At 38.2% G+C, this 12,389-nt stretch overlaps 1 long non-coding RNA gene across 2 annotated transcripts in view; it reads left to right on the forward strand.

Annotated features, from left to right (window-relative positions):
- Positions 1-11,921, forward strand: part of LOC134661258 (uncharacterized) — a 275,459-nt gene extending 263,538 nt beyond the window's left edge. For both annotated transcript variants that reach the window (XR_010097940.1, XR_010097941.1), the window contains exon 2: positions 11,652-11,921. This is a non-coding gene — a long non-coding RNA (uncharacterized LOC134661258). The remainder of the gene's footprint in view (positions 1-11,651) is intronic.
- Positions 11,922-12,389: the final 468 nt, after the last annotated feature.

Genomic DNA, 12,389 nt, shown 5'->3' on the forward strand with positions numbered 1-12,389 from the left:
GTTTAGTTCGCGATGCAAGGCATGAGCTGGAAGCGGTTTTGTTGCACTGCCATTTTACTTACTCTGCTGTCGTGCAACCTAAAATGAGACTTGGCCTCCGACACAAGACAGCGCCCCAATTTTCGGTCCTGCTCTACTTAAGGGCGCGTGTACACGGTGCCGCCTCCGGCGGCGGCGCGGCAGCGGGCTATACGTGTCTCGTGTACATAGCGCGAAGGTGCGGCGGCGGCGCGGCGGCGGGCTTTACGCGTCTCGTGTACATAGCACGAAGGTGCGGCGGCGGCGCGGCGGCAGCGCGGAGGCGGCACCGTGTACACGCGCCCTAAAGGGCGAATCAAATCTACCTGTGTTAACCCTAATAATTGCTCGGAGCAATGCTGAGCCGAACGGATCCGAGAATGCCCGAAAGGAGTTTGGCATTCCTGCCGTTGGCTACGCGCCCAGATCTGCCAGTGCCAGTGTCAAAAGTGACATTTCTTCGACCAAAAACGTCACTCACTCCTATAACTTGCACTTCACATTTAGACAGTGAGAGCAATGCCGCCTGATACAAGACTCGGATTCTGGACCACCGCCAATCCACATAAACTGTTATTTTGTTACATACAGTCGGAAAAATACGCGGCTATTAAAACAAAAGGAAATATATAATATTGTATTAAGCTAATGAGGTTGTGTGTTCTGTCTAATTGCTGTTCATGTTACTTTTGCGGCGAAATACATTAAATATATTATAATATTATACTTTGTCTCATCCTTTTTGTAATAACATAATTGAATGTGACTATTAAAATAGTAGAGGCACCTGCACGATACTCCATGATTGGTTTAACGTAGGTACTATATTATTTATTTTTTAGCCTATTAAGTATGTCCCACTGCTGGGTAAAGGCCTCCCCTCTTTCGCCACTTGACTCTGTCCAATGCACACTCCCGCTACTCCACACAGAATGTATCGAGGTTGTCCAGCCATCTCCGTTTGGGTCTTCCTCTGCCCCGCGATCCATCCTGTGGGATCTATTCCGTGGCTAATAAGGTACTATATAACTATTATTATTTTATTTATTTTTTTAATTTCAGGAAGGAAATTTCAGGGAAGCGCTGGTGACCTAGCGGAAGGAAAACATCGTGAGCAAACCGGACTAATCAAGGACAACAATGGCCTAGTTTCCCCTCTGGGTTGGAACGTTAGATGGTAGTCGCTTTCGTAAAAACTAGTGCCTACGCCAATTCCTGGGATTGGTTGTCAAGCGGAGCCCAGGCTCCCATGAGCCGTGGCAAAAAGATGATGATTTTTTTTTAAATTTCAGGGTTTCTATGCGGAGAATGTCGTGTACTTTTTAACGTAACGACTATTAATGCACATGTCTTTGCTTGACCTTAATTAAACGTTTTACGGATGGTAATATTTTCAAAGCTTAATTAGTTTATTTTACCTAGAAGTATCTTAATTAAGTTCAGACGATATTCGTAATCTTTTTCCAATATTGAAATTTTTCGGGATAAATTCTTTATTGCCTACTTATTATCTATCCACTGAATACACGTGTAAAACTTGATTTCAACCAACTACAAAAAAGAGGAAGATGTGTTTTAATCACTCTAAAAACGGTGACGTTCGGACGTCAACTGCAGCTCTACTTTATTGTTGTGACGTAGTTGTTGCCACCGCTGTATTTGTCATTTTCTTTGACAAAATGAGTGACGCAATGAACGTCATAACCGCGGCACGGCAGTAATGCGGCAGCCAATGTCACTCATTTTATCAACGACATACCTAGGCAGATACTGCAATGCAGCCGCTGCAGCAACAACGACGCCGCAAAAATAATGTAGCTGCAGTTCACACACTTTGGGGCTTAGTCACTGACCATCCAGCCTCTAGACATAGCATAGTCGCGCTACCCCCTCTGCCACACATACGGTAGCGTTACTCCATCTTCGAGTCACGCCTACACCGCTTACTTCAGTCGGCGGACCGGGCTCGGTCTAGAAATTTCGGTAGCTCGAAGAAGTTTTTGCTATCAAAAATGCATTATTGTTGTGTCAAATTGTGTGGCAAGAACACTAAAAACTCTGGTGTACAAAAAAATGGCATTTCATTTCACAGGTAAGCCGATTTTTTAGAGATTTGGATAAAAAAATATTTTAATTTAAGCGGCTCATCAAATTTGACAGCGCTTGAAACTCGATGACGTCTTTTAAGAAAGTCTCTTTCTATCGCGCTGCATCCGTATACATCCTTTCTTGTCTTTTATTACGTGACATTCCTAAGCCCAAACTAGTGATGTCCATATCCATAGAATGTGATTGTTTACTATTGACAAGGTAATTCAATTCAAATCGCATAGGTATTTGCGAAAAATTCACTATAAAACAAATAAATAATATGAGAATTACACTTACGGTCAGGTACCAATTTTCCCTTGAACATAAACGATATTGTCAATTCAGCACTACATAGGTACTCGTATTACTTTTAGCGATTATAAAAACATTGCAAAGATTAATCACAAGACCAATTTTATACAAAAACACACGGTTGCAATTTAAAATGCATTATTTTGATTCCATTTTTGTTGAGAATAGTGGGCGTCGGTTTAACTTTTTAATTTTTGCTTTTTTTCTGTGTACGACTGCCAACATGGCAATGATACTTGAACATTCGGCCAAATAATTTAAACCTCATTCAGTTAGATTGTGTTAAATAACATTTCATTTACATAATAACAAATAAATATTTGATTTAAACCATGTAATAACTCTTAATAGAATTATACAGGATGTTTTTAATGGGTGGGTATAGTAGGATACCGCGAATACAGGGTGGATTTTCTTTTTGGCTCAGTGAGGGCAGCTACCAGATCCCGTACTGCTACGAGAAAACGGTCTTAAGAGACCTTCCCTCGATTTCAAATTAATGAAGATTGGCATTTACAGATTTTGGAAAAAACATACAGGATACGAGAAAAAGGTCATTTTTGACAAACTTTTTTTATGGCAATCGATCCCATTCCTATTGAGGAGCAAAAGCTTGTATGGAAGCAAAAAAAAAAATTCCGCCTAGAAAAGCCACAAATCGAGGAAAACTTTTCCCATAATATTTGAATGAAAATGATAACTTTTATTTTTCACATGCTACTTTTGTATGCCAATCGATTCCATTCCTATCCAGTATCAATAGTTTCCTAGGGGTCGACTTACGGTAATGTACTAAAAAGCCACAAATTGAAGAAAACTTATCCATACATTTACTATGGAGAAAACGTGAAATTTAATTCACAGTTTTCTATCTGGCCAATCAGTCCTGTCCTGTTACATTTAAGAACCATAATACTGTATGAAGACATTGCTGTACGAATGATGGGCGAGGTAGAAAATTGTGAATAAAATTTCACATTTTCTCCATAGTAAATGTATGGAAAAAGTTTTTATTAATTTGTGGCTTTTTAGTACATTACCGTAAGTCGACCCCTAGGAAACTATTGATACTGGATAGGAATGGAATCGATTGGCATACAAAAGTAGCATGTGAAAAATAAAAGTTTTCATTTTCATTCAAATATTATGGGAAAAGTTTTCCTCGATTTGTGGCTTTTCTAGCCGGAATTTTTTTTTTGCTTCCATACAAGCTTTTGATCCTCAATAGGAATGGGATCTAATTTGAAATCGAGGGAAGGTCTCCTAAGACCGTTTTCTCGTAGCAGTACGGGATCTGGTAGCTGCCCTCACTGAGCCAAAAAGAAAATCCACCTTGTATATAAAGCCGCAACCCGACTGATTAATTGACATAATTGCTCTCCCAGAAGGGGGTTCCTGGGGTATTTGACTTTGATACGGTCGTATAGAGGGGGTGGTTTGGTGACTTCCAGGAAAATCCGACTTTTGGTCTACCGGATTATCCGACTTTTGGTCACTAAACGGTGACAGATACGTGGGAGATGCTCGACCAAATGTCATAGAGGGACGCTGACAGTTTCTGAAGCCGCCATTATTTTTTCAAAATGGCGGATTCAAAATGGCGATCATTTTTCAAAATGCTCCCAGCGCGCTAAAATTTTGGTCACGAAAACTCGGGGTCACCTAGCTGTATTCCTATGGATTTTTTTTTAATAAAACCAATATGGCGGTAAAAATGGCCACTTATTTTTTATGAAAAGCTTCAAAGGTGAGAGATAGGTGGGGGGTGCTCGACCAAATGCCATAGAGGGCCCGAGACAACACAAATTGCATTTAAAAAGTTTCAAAATGTACTAACTAACATAAGAACACCTTGTAATACCATGGTTGCAATAAAGAATTATGATTATGATTATGAAAATGGCCGTCTTTTTTTTTTCAAGTTGGTCTGAGCGCGTTGAGATTTGGCATGCGGCGAGCTTGGGGGCCCAAGATTAGTATGTGAATTATTTTTTATTAACACTCAAAATGACGGCGGACACGGGCAAAGGAAAATTTCCAAGTAGGTTAAGCGAACCCGAAGGGCGAATATCAGGCTGGGAGGCCAAAGGCTGACCCGCCGAAGGCCCGAAGCCTTCACCCCGACTCCCAAGCGTGCAACCCTCAGTAATTTAAAGCGAGGCCGAAGGGCGAGCTGCGTGAATGAAGTGCTTCCAAGCAGGGATGTTGCGAATATCCGCATCCGTATCTCGTCTCGACTCGCGCTTCTCTAAATCCCATAAGACGCCTTTTTACCAATAGTTTATTTTTAAATTAATTATATAAAGCAGATACACCTGCTAACGAAACCACAACGTTATGGGTTAATGTTTTCGAACGAAAGAATCAACATAGCATTCGAAACATGCTTGCATATTATTACTGTTATTACATTATTGACCGTGATTGACAATGTTATTATTCAACGTGTCACATCACTAGCGCCCGGCAGATATTTCTGTCTGACGCCCACGTGTGTTTGAACGGACCAATCACGGCACGGGACTCGCTCACCTCGTCCCCCGCACCCCTGTATTTTTGGCAGCATCGGTTTCATGAAAGAATTGGCCTAAGTTGAGTCTAGAGGCTGGATGGTCAGTGGGCTTAGTCAACTGTTAAATAAATTATTTTACAATTGACTAATAATGTCCCAATATAATATTTATTTATCTATAAGTATATATAAACGTGAAAGACCTGACTGACTGACTTAAATCAACGCACAGCCCAAACCGCTGGGACTAGAAAGTCCAAATTTGGCAAGTAGATTTCTACGTCTACGTCTACGTATTAAGGTCTAGGGGTCCACTAAGAAAGGATTTTTCAAAATTCATCCCCTAAAGAGGTGAAATGGGGGTCCAAAATTAAAAAAAACTCCTGCGCATGCGAAGCCGTGGGCAAAAGCTAGTATATTTATAAAAAAATAATCGCATCGAAATTTTAATAGGCGTACTCAAACTAGTTTTATGAACAAAACTATTCGCATTTAAAAATAAATATAATAAATAAAAATCGTTTCTTACCGAAAAATGTTCACTTTTATGTATATATACATACAGTTTTACTGACCTCCACACTAGGCAATGCCTGTCCCGTGGAGACGAGATTGATAATCTTAAATATTTAGGTATATAAGTAGGTTTTTATCATCCGAATAAAAGACTGCAAAAAAAAAGATATCGGAAAAGATTTCATGTAAGTATGTGTTTTGTATTCATTCGAAACACGTTTAAGTTCTGAACAGGTGTTGAAAGCACATTGTTTCCCCAAGAGGAGAATTCTATACAAAAAGCTACTGAACTTCATAATATTATTCTTGCCTCGTGGTAAAAATATTGTGTAAATTTCATATCAAGTACTACCTACTTGGTACAGTACTTATGTGTTTTATTTTCTTGTAAGTATTTTACAAATTCCGTGAAACTTGTAATAGACCTAGACAAGTTACCTAGGTAATGTAAAAACTTAAAAAGATAGAGAGGTTGACTTTCTGTTACATTATTAATAGTAGTTTATGCAACAGTGATATAATAAGGGTTCTTAAAATTCAAGGGTCGAAGTTACAAAACGAGACGTAGTCGAGTTTTGTAAAAAAAGACCCGAGAATTTTAAGAACCAATTATGAGCTGTTGCATACATTACTTTTTCTATGACAGCTGCAGCAAAAAAAAAAAAAAAGAAAAACGTAATTAAAAGTCATCATCTCTATCTTTTTACGTTAATAATACGTTTAAGTATATCTAATATTTCCCGCCCGTTTATACTTTAAAAAAAATTATACTTATTTACATAATATATCCCATTTCGACTGACAGACTAGATAGTAAGGCGTGGCGCGAGCTTGTGAAGACCCTTTGCACTTCTGGGGTGCCATAGGACAACAACAACAAAAACAAACACAACAATACACCAAAAAAATCAATATCACCAACACAATATAAGTTGTATTACCTAATTTTCAAATAATACAAACCTTTCCCGCGCTTGAATTTACCAATAAACAAGCTAAGAAACTGGTGAACAATTAATTCCTCGCCTGACAGCCATAAACCAATGTGCATAAAGTTTTTCAATAAGTCCGCCGAAAGGTAAATAGTTTGGAGACTCGGGTTAAAACATTCCTGCTTTTTGGTACAGCGGAGAAACATAGAATGGCACAAAAAACACGAACATTTACATTCACTTTCAGTTGTAAGTATAGGTAACGTTTAGACCGAGCCCGGCCTGGGCCGAGGCCTCCAACATGTCATTTTCTTTGACAGCTGATCAGAAAACGAAGCTCCGGTAGCTCCGGCCCGGCCACGGCCCGGTCTACCGTGAGTCATCCTTTACCCTGCATACCATAACAGTATAATGTTAGTACGTACTTGACGACCCTTTCTTAATACAAGATTATACCTCATGTAAAAAAAAATACAACTTAAAAAAAAAATGCATTTGCGCAAAAATACTTTTACTTACATCTGTATAAATAGTTTCAGCCAGATGTAGGGTTTGCACGACGGGTCCAAAATGTATGGGAAGATCCGAGGATCCAGATCCGGATAATTTCATACATTTCGGATCCGGGTTGCAAACCCTAGCCAGATGACCTCAAAATTGAAGCAACGCGTTTAATTACTTTTCCCAATTACTCGTTCCTCGATATCAATCCTTCTGGATCTTTCTCCCCTACAGACGAGAAGCAGGCATGTAATTATTTCTGTAAATGTGAAAACTTGGGCGCGGCAGAGTCGTGTAGATTAGCAGCAAGTTCGAGATAATTGCCGATACTCCCTTCGTTATTCAGAGTCGCTTTAGGAAATTATTTTATATTATCATTGATGCGCATCTTGTTTTATTAATGTATGTATCTGACGCGTTTACTTGCCGTGTCTAATTAAATATTAACATTCTCAAAACTCAAGAAATTTTTGACTTTATGTGACTTTGTTTTATACTATGTAGTGAAAATCATTTTTTATTTGTTGTATACTTACCTGCCGCTTTCATTGTACTTTTATAAAATTAATATGTAACACAAAATAGTACGTGGTTAAATCATTTTACTCCAGCACAAAACATGTATAAATTACACTTTTTGCGCCGTGAACTGCACATAATTGTTGCGCTCAAAGTGCACAAAGTTTCATAATGGGAAGAAATTGCAAATTAAAACATGAACTTCCACTAGCATTAAGATCTAATAAACGTATAGTACACGCAATTTTCAATTTAAGGTTATGCGTGATTAACCAGGAAGCATTTATCGTGGCGACCCCAATAGCCGACAGAGCGTGTTGGGTGAATAAAATCAGAGTATACACACTAAACAGTCGTTTCTAATAGAGTACAGAAAAGCAAGCTTTCGAAGAGCAAAGGCAATTGACCAGTCCCAACTCCCGACCACTTTCGCTGCTGTCATAATAAAGATTTTCATTCATTCATTAACTAACAATTTAATCGGAGGGGTGCTGACCTGCAGTGATTTTAATACAATTCCTCTCCTTTTGCTCATTCATCATCTCATCGTCTCTCTCTTTTTTAGGGTTCCGTAGCCAAATGGCAAAAAACGGAACCCTTATAGATTCGTCATGTCTGTCTGTCTGTCCGTCTGTCCGTCTGTCTGTCCGTCCGTATATCACAGCCACTTTTCTCCAAAACTATAAGAACTATACTGTTGAAACTTGGTAAGTAGATGTATTCTGTGAACCGCATTAAGATTTTCACACAAAAATAGAAAAAAAACAATAAATTTTTGGGGTTCCCCATACTTTGAACTGAAACTCAAAAATTTTTTTTTCATCAAACCCATACGTGTGGGGTATCTATGGATAGGTCTTCAAAAATGATATTGAGGTTTCTAATATCATTTTTTTCTAAACTGAATAGTTTGCGCGAGAGACACTTCCAAAGTGGTAAAATGTGTGTCCCCCCCCCTGTAACTTCTAAAATAAGAGAATGATAAAACTAAAAAAAATATATGATGTACATTACCATGTAAACTTCCACTGAAAATTGGTTTGAACGAGATCTAGTAAGTAGTTTTTTTTAATACGTCATAAATCGCCTAAATACGGAACCCTTCATGGGCGAGTCCGACTCGCACTTGGCCGCTTTTTCCAAAGATGGCCGACCGAGGATGGATTATTATTTAGACTTGCAAGAGATAGAGAGAAATGTAAATCTTTAGATTTTTGTCGAAAGACAAGCTGTTGTTACAAAATGCAGTGGTCGAAAATTTTCTAATACCACCACTAACTACTACCACTAACTAACCACTAACTAACCACTGAAGAACATAGGTTTGTTTTTATTTTCTCTCTTACTAATAATTTCATGGAAAAATTGTTTCGTCTTTTGACATCAAATAGCTGATTTGACTGGTTAGTAAAAAACCACATTAAATAAATTGCCTATGCAAGGACTTTGTAAATGCCCATGAGGTCAATTCCAACTTAAATTCTGACATCAATGTGATATTTAAATGATGTAAGACGCGCGTGCTTTCATTCGCACTATTCCTTACATGTATTAGCGCGAGCGAGACGCACGGGCGACTGACATCATTTAGAGATCATTTTGATGTCATAATGTATGTTTAGAGTGGCCTCCATATTAAATTAAAGGTGTAATGTGTGTCTCTCGTGCCACCATGCAATTTTGCAGCCAAACCCATAAACGATGTGAAGTACCTACTTGAAACCATTTTTGCTGTAGGTACAGGTTAGCTATTTTAGTGGATATTATAATGGGTCACGTGAAACAGGTATTATGTAATTACTAGGAAGAAATAAAATAAGTATAATATGTGATTTGAGTTATGTAACTATTAATTTCATTCCTTGCCAAATAGCGAGAATTGTGAAGAATTCTTTTTTTCTTTCTCTGTGCGTTATTTTAAGAAATTAATATTTTAGTTTATAACTGTTGGTTTTTGTCTAATATTTGGACTGAAATTGGATGAGGAGATTCAAGATCTGATGTCCGAGCCGAACATCATTGGAGAAATGAAAACTGCCAGACTCCAATGGCTTGGCAATGTAGTCCGGATGGGTGAAGACCATGCAGTCCGGAGTTGCAGTCTGGAGAGCGTAGCTACTCACCAGTACCAAATGGCCGAAAACCGCCCTAGTTACGCCGGAGAGACGAAGTGCAAAAAAATCTTAGTGAACTGCGCCTTCGACTGGACAAAAACGATTCGACAGAGAAGCATGGCGATCTTTTGGTGTCGGAGGTCAAGATCCACTTCGCTGCGCCACAGCAGTAAGTAGGTAAAATTTGGACTATTATCGTTAGGTTCGAATAGAGAGGAACTCATAAAATAAAAGACGTGCGATCAAACAGGGCAGTTTGATGGCAGTCAGTGTGTTCCAGAAAAATTTTAATTAAAAAAAAATGTTTAATTATACCATTATTTAACTTTGTAAACTTTAACCCCTGGTAAGTATCTATACAGTATGTGGTTACAGTTGGTCGGTTCATTCGGACCTACACAATACAATGTACATACTAAATTCTAAACCCTCCCCCGCTGTAGCCAAAACGATAAAAACAAAACTAAACCCTTTATTTACCGGGTGCATCCACAAATTCGCTAAACGTTCAGTTCAAGAAACCACAACGTACAAGTTTCCACTGCTTTATCTCGTATCCAGCCAGGCGTTCTTTTTGTAGAAAATTTTTGGCAAAACAAGAGCCACATGTGACATAAATATTCAGTAATGTCTAACGCGTAAAACTTTAAACGGCGTACTTTCGAGTGTTCGCGGCGTTCGGTATAAATCACTTGAATTTTGTCTTTTATGCCTGAATTTACTGGAACGTACGGGGATATGAGGTATTTTGTTACCTACGTGAGTTAGATAAACGTAAGACGAAACGAATAATACGTGCAATTGAGACGAATTTATAAAATAGATATAACTAAAGTTATGTTAAGATATCGGATAGTACCTAGTGACAAATATTAAATATATACGGTTGGTCTACTTTATCTTAGGTACTTGATCTCAAAATCAGCGTAATATACAAGTAATATCTGTATTGACGTCTTTTTATTATTTTCATGAAGAGGTTCGTTTTCATACGATGGATGGCCCGTAGGCAGCGGTGATTGACATATTTAATGTTGATGTTGCAGTCAACAGCAGAAGTTGACAAGCGAGCGAGGTGTTCAAAGTTACCTTGACACGCTCTTATTCTCTTAACAATAAAGTCGCGTCAAGATCATTTTGAACACCTGGCCCGCTTAGCAACTTCTGCTGCTGACTGTATCTAAAAAAATATTTGATTTATAAGAATAACACAAAAAAAACTGACACACACGAAAATTCCGCGTCCGCTTTTCAAGCAACTAAGGTTTTAATTATCCACACGTGTACATACATTATATCACAAAGCTGCAATGAAATTAGTTCACAGTCACCGCCACAGCTGATTTTTAGGGTTCCGTAGCCAAATGGCAAAAAACGGAACCCTTATAGATTCGTCATGTCTGTCTGTCTGTCTGTCCGTCTGTCTGTCCGTCCGTATGTCACAGCCACTTTTCTCCGAAACTATAAGAACTATATTGTTGAAACTTGGTAAGTAGATGTATTCTGTGAACCGCATTAAGATTTTCACACAAAAATAGAAAAAAAACAATAAATTTTTGGGGTTCCCCATACTTCGAACTGAAACTCAAAAATTTTTTTTTCATCAAACCCATACGTGTGGGGTATCTATGGATAGGTCTTCAAAAATGATATTGAGGTTTCTAATATCATTTTTTTCTAAACTAAATAGTTTGCGCGAGAGACACTTCCAAAGTGGTAAAATGTGTGTCCCCCCCCCTGTAACTTCTAAAATAAGAGAATGATAAAACTAAAAAAAATATATGATGTACATTACCATGTAAATTTCCACCGAAAATTGGTTTGAACGAGATCTAGTAAGTAGTTTTTTTTTATACGTCTTAAATCGCCTAAATATGGAACCCTTCATGGGCGAGTCCGACTCGCACTTGGCCGCTTTTTCTCAACAATGTTGTTTACGGACTCGTTCAACGTCAGCTGGTTCGAACGAGGACTCATAAACCTGCTGCCAGCTCTCGTGGCGAGTGCTGGAGAAAGGAGAAGTTATTTATTTTTCCCTTATAAGTATACAAAACTGCAAAAGCATAATAAATAGTACATTATTATAAAAGCGGCCAAGTGCGAGTTGGACTCGCCCATGAAGGGTTCCGCATTTAGGGGATTTATGATGTATTAAAAAAAACTACTCACTAGATCTCGTTCAAACCAATTTTCGGTGGAAGTTTGCATGATAATGTACATCATATATTTTTTTTAGTTTTATAATTGTCTTACTTTAGAAGTTACAGGGGGGGGGACACATTTTACCACTTTGGAAGTGTCTCTCGCGCAAACTATTCAGGTTAGAAAAAAATGATATTAGAAACCTCAATATCATTTTTGAAGACCTATCCATAAATACCCCACACGTTTGGGTTTGATGAAAAATTTTTTTTTGCGTTTCAGTTCTAAGTATGGGGAACCCCCAAAAATTTTTTTTTGTGTGAAAATCTTAATGCGGTTCACAGACTACATCTACTTACCAAGTTTCAACAGTATAGTTCTTATAGTTTCGGAAAAAAGTGGCTGTGACATACGGACGGACAGACAGACATGACGAATCCATAAGGGTTCCGTTTTTTGCCATTTGGCTACGGAATCCTAAAAACTGGGAACTAGGGCCATTCCCTCTTTCTTGTCCATTTATGTATATATTTTTTGGCTGACAGTTATGGTAAACTGTAGTCAAGTGCAATTAAACTTAGGGTTCTAATTTATCCAAATAGTTATAGTCTTTTTGATAAATATCGCGATAATTATCCGACAAATATTCTGACGATAATTATCAGGCATAAAAATCAGGATACTTCCTTTTAAACCCTGATTGTTTCTACCGTTCTTCTAAATCAGTCCCTC

This window comes from Cydia amplana, chromosome 2 (genome assembly GCF_948474715.1).
Source record: "Cydia amplana chromosome 2, ilCydAmpl1.1, whole genome shotgun sequence".
NCBI lineage: Eukaryota > Metazoa > Arthropoda > Insecta > Lepidoptera > Tortricidae > Cydia > Cydia amplana.